This window comes from Chinchilla lanigera, unplaced genomic scaffold (assembly GCF_000276665.1).
Source record: "Chinchilla lanigera isolate Chin_1 unplaced genomic scaffold, ChiLan1.0 scaffold00049, whole genome shotgun sequence".
Taxonomy (NCBI): domain Eukaryota; kingdom Metazoa; phylum Chordata; class Mammalia; order Rodentia; family Chinchillidae; genus Chinchilla; species Chinchilla lanigera.
The window spans coordinates 5,849,103-5,856,116 of NW_004955450.1; positions in this window are offsets into that span (position 1 = coordinate 5,849,103).

Here is a 7,014-nt window from a genome sequence, read left to right on the forward strand (position 1 = left end):
TCCTTTCCTTTCCTTTCCTTTCCTTTCCTTTCCTTTCCTTTCCTTTCCTTTCCTTTCCTTTCCTTTCCTTTCCTTTCCTTCCTTCCCTTCCCTTCCCTTCCCTTCCCTTCCCTTCCCTTCCTTTCCTTTTCCTTTACCTTTTCTTTTTCTCTTTCTCTTACTTTTTTTTTCTTTCTCTTTCTTTCTTTCTTTCTTTCTTTCTTCTTTCTGTTTTTTTCTTCCTTCCTTCCTCCATACTTTTTTCCTCTAGATAGAGGTTTTGCAAAAGGAGAGGAAAAAGAACCAACTTTCACAAGATTAAGTTTAATTGGAAGGTCAAACTTTTCTGGTCAGTGTCTGAAATTCCTTGATGCTGATAAGAACCACTTGGAAGTCATGGTTTCCGGAGGAGGAGGCAGCCCGCTGTGGAAGGCACATGCGTTTCATAATCAAAGAAACGCACACCTGGAACCTTTCTCTGCTGACTTCCTAACTGCTTGACTTTGGAAAAAGAGCTCTGTCGAATCTGAGTATTTTCAGCTCTCAAGTGGAGATTATGATTCTGGAGGTTTTGGTAGGTTCGCCTTTTCCTCCTAAGGGATGGAAGAGGGTTTTACTGGTTTTACTTCCTCTGTGCTCTGGAAGTTAAAGGTGATCTTAAGATTTAATGTAGCCAATGGAATGCTATTTCTGTTTTTTTAAAATTTGGAAGGGAAGAAAGAAGGAAGGAAGGAAGGAAGGAAGGGACTGGAAAATGCTTTAAGGCTCAGTATACAAATCACGATGCTTCCTTCCAGTGGAGCTGGGACTGTGGAGCCTTACCCTGGGTCTCAGAGGACCCGGATGAGCAGGCACCTTGGCCCCTAGTTGAATTTTTATTGTATTAAATCACTGAGATTTGAAGCAAAACCTATCATACCATGACTAATATAGTAGTTATTAGGGTAAAAGATGGTGGTGTTTGTAAGTATAAGTTGGCAGTGTCAAAGTGTTCCAAGAGCTTGTTTCCTCACTATCCAGAAGGCCTGGGGAAAGGGTGAGTTCTTGCACGGGCCATGTGAGCCACAGAAGGGAGTGAGAAAAGAAAAACTCGGAGATATCCTAAATTTAATTATGAGACTGCAAAGAGAAGGTAATCAATCAGATAACAGCCTGGGCCCAAACCAACAAAAGACCGTTCCCTATTCCTGAATGTATCTCAAACTCTGACTTAAACCCATGGTGGCCAATGCCAGGCACCTCTGCCCCCTGTTATGCATAAACTTTCGGGATAACAAACCCTGACCAATACGGAAGAAACACACTCTCCTTAGGGGCTGCCCTATCTTCAAATTCTCCCTGCTTTGTGTTATCCTGTGTCCTTCTTGCTATAGCTAATGTCAATTCAGTGTAAACAATTTATGCTTTCTTTATCCAAATTGTCATTATAAAAATGTTCTCAGCTCATAAGTCCAGCACACATTTTCCTAACAGCTGTGTAGCTCGGCTGCTGCTGGTTGGAGAACCTGTCTCAGGACTTGTCCTTCTCTGGCTAGCATCCGTGATGGCTCAGCAAACTCTTTTATTTCAGAGATGCCTTGGTCTCAGAGCTTTGGTTCATTAGCTGCAACTTTCATCCAGACTATTCTTCTCCGCCAGGGGTCAGAATGAGAAAAATGTGAAAACAGACCTCCCTCCACAGACAGGCCATGCTACCTGAAGACCACCTGTACCTTTGAACAAGCTCTAGATAAAGGGCCAACCTGTGCCATGAAAGGGGGAGCTTGGGGAAACTCAAGAGGCCCTGGGGAGTGGGGGATTTTTGGACAAGTGGGGAAACTCAGTCTTGAAGACTCTCAATCAGGCCCAAGGCCCGGGTGGGAGTCCTTGGTGATATGAAGGCGGGCACCCTCTGCGCATGACCTCGTCCTTCCTCTCTGCCGGGCCACACACTCTGCGCTTGTCTGATCATTTTCTCCTTCACAGCTTCTGCAAGTTTCATTGGTAGTTGTCCCTTATGCCACAGTCAGAGGGCCACGCTGAAACCAGGTATATATCTCAATTGACTTTATTTTCACCTCTGGAATCAGGCGACACTGCATTCCAGAAAACAGATTAAGTGTCCTTGTGAGCTGAGCAGAGAGATTGGTTTTCTAGGTGGAAGAGGGTTTGAAAAAAATAAATTCTAAACAAAAGCAGACTGGTCATTTTAAAGTTACTCCCTTGTAAAGTGATGGACAGAAGGACAGAACACAACAACAAAAAAACTGGTTGGTATCAGGTTGCTTCCTGTTACCTGTGTGTGTGTGTGTGTGTGTGAAGGATTAAAGGAAAGAGAACTTCATTATTTAGGAAATCTAGCTGTTATATCTCTAACCACGATTTCTCAAGGTTTGGATAAACAGTTTCAGCTTGGTGATAGGAACTTTAGCATGAGTGAGTCATTTTGAGATCTGTAAATAGTTTCAATGTTGCCCTTCAACAGAGGCATGGAAGTTAAACAAGTAGTTCTTGAATAATTGATAGCTCACAGAATAAACCAAGGAAGAGATTACACAGTTCCTAGAACCAATGATAAAGCCAGAAAACACATCAGAACTTACATGACACAATGAAAGGAGTCCTAAGGAGGAACTTTATAGCTATGAATGCCCACATCAAAACAAAACAAAACAAAACAAAAAACAGAGTGAGCCCAATAACCTAATGATGCACCTTAAGATCCTAGAAAAATGAGAAAAATCCAACTCTAAAGCTAGTACAGGAAAGAAATTATAAAATTAGAGCAAAAACTAATGAAATTGAGACTACAAAAACAATACAAAGAATCAGTGAATCAAAGAGTTGGCTCCCTAAAAGAATAAACAATGTGGACAAATCTTTAGCCAGTCCTAGCAAAAAAAGAAAGAAAGAAAGAAAGAAAAGACCCAAATCAGTGCTATTAGAAATGAAGAAGGCAAAATCACAACAGATAATACTAAACTCCAGAAGGGCATTAGTAACTACTTTGAGAACATATACACAATTAATTGGAGAACTCAGAAGAAATGGCTAGATTCTTGGTACATCAATTACCAAAATGGAACCAAGAAGATATAAAAACCTGAATAATCCAATAAAAGGCAATGAAATTGGAACAATAATATAAAAAACCTAGAAGACCAAGAAAATCCCAGGATCCAGTGGATTCATCACTGAGTTCTACAAGAAATTTACAACATATGCTCCTCAAACTCTTTAATGAAACTGAAAGGGGAGGAGTTCTCCCAAAGTCATTCCTGGAAGCTAGCATTACTCTTATTCCAAAACCAGAAAAAGACCCAAGCATAAAATGAGACCCACAGGTCATCTTTTTAATGAATGGAGACACAAAAATCCTAGACGAGATACTGACGGACAATGCAACATATCATGTACTGTGACCAAGCAGTCTTTATCTCAGGGATGCAGGGATGGTTCAACATACACACATTAATAAATGTAATATACCACACAAACAGTGGCAAGAACAAAAATCACTTGATCATCTCAAAAGATACAGAAAAACTTTTGATAACATCCAGCATCCATTTATAATAAAAACCCTGAAGAAGATTTGTATGGAAGGATCTTATCTGAATCTAATAAAAGCCATTTGTGACAAACTAATGCTGTTACGGTTTATTTCCAAGTGTCCTCCCAAAGCCTCATGCAGTCATGGGATAGGGATCTAGAGTTTACGATTGATTCATGGTCCAACGTTGAAATTATGGGTGGATAGTTTGTATACAATGTAAAGGAGGGAAGAGGCTGTTTGCCGCTGCTCTTCCCTTTTCCTCTTGTTGCTTTTGCTGTCTTCTGCTGCCGTGAACTTTTGCCCTCTGCCATGTGCCACTCTGCCTTGGAGCCAGCTGAGTATGGACTGAAATCTCCACAAACTGTGAGCTAAATAAACCTTTCTTTCCTTAATTCTTGGTGTCAGGTATTTTGTCTCAGCAATGAGAGAAAAGTAACAAAGACAAATGCCCAACATTATATCAAATGGGGAAAATCAGGAATAGGACAAGGATGCTCTCCACTCTCGCCACCCTTGTTCAATATAATTCTCAAAACATTAGCCACAGCAATCAGGCAAGAGAAAGAAATGAAAGGGATACATGTTGGGAAGGAAGAAGTCAAATTATTATTATTGCTGATGAGATGATTTTTTACTTACAAGACCCCAAAAATTCCACCTAAAGATTCCTAGATTTAATAACCAGTAGCAGAGGAATAATTCAGTAGCACAGGAAGACACAGAATCAACACACACAAATCAGTAGTGTTCCTCTACACTAATGATGAGTTCACCAAGAAAGAATTTAGAAAAACAGTACCATTCACAATAGCATCAAAAATTTAAATCCTTGGGAATTAACCTAACTAAGGAGTAAAAGATCTTTACAGTGAAAACTACAGTACCCTGAAAGGATAATCAAAGAGGACATTAGAAAATGGAGGGATATATATACCCTGTTCTCAGATAAGAAGAACAGATATTGTCAAAGAGGCCATGTTTCCAAATTAATGTACACATTTAATGCAATCCCAATCAAAATACCAACAGCCCTCCTCTCTGAACTAGAGAAAGCAATCCTAAAATTCATGTGGCACCAGAAGAGATCCACATAGCGAAAGGAATCCTGGGCACAAGAGCAGAGCAACAGGAATTATGATTCCAGACTTCAAGTTATATTACAAAGCTACAGTGATAAAAACAGCACAGTACTGGCCAATCAATCAATCAATCAATCAAGTGGAGGATACAGAAACAGCTCCAGATGATTCAGCTATCCAATCTTTGACAAAGGGACCAAAACATATACTGGTGGAAACATATCTTCTTTAATAAATGGTGCTGGAAAAACTGGCTATCCATATGCAAAAGATTGAATTTAGACCATATCTCTCACCATGTACTAAACTAAAATCAAGAAGAGTCAAAGATTTAAATGTTAAAACAGTTAGTCTAATGGAAGATAAAATAAATAAAACTCTTGAAGACATAGGCATAGGCTAGAACTTTTTAAAAACAGAACCCAAATTGCACAAGAAATAGGACCAAGCAAGAATCAATAAATGAAATCATATTAAATTAAGAAGTTTCTGCACATACAACCTACAAAATGGGAAATTTTTTCCCAACTATTCCCTGGACAGATGATTAATATCTAGAATACACAAAGAACTAAAAAAAGAAAAAATTAGACCCCCCCACAAAAGACCAAATAGAAAACTGAGGCACTGAAATGAACAGACACTTTTCAGAAGAAGTACAAATGGACAATAAATATATTAAAACATGTTCACCATCTCAGGCCATTAGAGAAATGCAAATTAAAACAACACTGAAATTTACCTTAATCTAGAGAAAAATGGCTATCATCAAGAAATTAAATAATAACAAATGCTGGTAAGACTTCAGGGGGAGCAGGAGCCCTTCTACATTGTTGGTGGGAATGTGAACTAGTACAACGATAATAGAAATCAGTATGGAGATTCCTCAAAAAACTAAAACTAGAAATTCCATTTGGCTCAGCTATTCCTCTTCTAAGTATTTTCCCTAAAGAGTTAATTGCACAGTACAGTGCTACACGCACACCCATGTTTATAGTAGCAAAGCTCATAATAGCTAAAGCTTGAAACAGCCTATAGGTCCATCAACAGATGAATGGATAAAGAAAATGTGGTAGGTATACACAATGGAGTACTACTCTGTCATAAAAAAAGATAAATTTGTGTCATTTGTAGGGAAATGAATGTACCATGAAACCATAAGTTTAAGTAAAATAAGACACAAGCTTAAATACTGCATGGTTACTTTTATATGAGAAACCCAAATATAATAAAGAGAAAAATAAAAAAAAAAAAGAGATAGGGAGATATGTCTTTTTCTTTTTCTTTTTTTTTTTTTCTTTTGCCTTTTTGAAACAGAGTCTCACTATGCAGGTCAGGCTGGCCTTGAGCTCACTTTGTAGCCCAGGCTAGTCTCGAACTCTCAACCATCCTCCTGCCTCAGCTTCCCTAAGGCTGGGATTACAGGCGTGCACCACCACACCCAGGTGGGAGATATAACCTTTTAAAAAGCAGAATGAGATCAAGAGATGGAGGGGGAAGAGCAAGGAGGAGAAGGTGGTGAAAAGGAATGAAAACGCTATGTACATGCATCAACTCCTCATGAGGAATGTAATTATTATGCACTGCAGGCATGTCCTGATAAAAATTAATGTAAATTAAAAAAAGAAAGAGCTATTATGGTCAATATAATTTTTTAAAACCTAAAATTTAGGGAGGAGTACATTTCATATACTGTACCTAAATGAGAACACCATTTGACAAAAGCACATGGTCAAAGATTCAACATGTTCGTGATGGGGCCATCTCTGTCCAGTGACTTGAACCACCAGGTGTCCATGCACAGCTGTCCCGTGCATGACTGTCCCGCTTCTACCACCAGTGGTCCAAGACACCCAGAAGGACAGTCATGCACGCACCATCAGCGGCAAAAGGAAGTTAGGCCTGGTGGCATATGCCTGCAGGGGCCAGTCACGTGGGAGGCTGAGGCAACAGATTCACAGGAGCCCAGGGGTGGAGGCCAACCTGGGCAACACAGTGAGACCTTCTCCCTCAAACAAACAAGCAGCCTGAGCCCCCTCCCCCCGAAAAAGGAATTAGAGAGATTACACTAAATGAAACTATAAATTCTGCACAGTCCGAATGGAGTGACTATCAAGGGTTGAAATATAAATTATAGTAATTTGATTGGGGAAGGAAGCTAGAATTCAAATCACCAGCAGTGATTCTGACATTTTATTTTCCCCCCTGCAGTATTGTAGTATTTTATCCTGTAGCATTTTCTTTCCACCCTGGACTCGAAGGCAGCTAGAAACTCATAATTATACACCAGGGACAGACGGGAAGAATTCCAACAGAAGGCCTCTGTTTGGTCCAAAAGACAGCAATGGGAATTCCCAGGAGTTGTGGTGGGGTTCTCCCTCCTCTCCTCTCATCTCCTCCCTCCCTCCCCTCCCCTCCCTT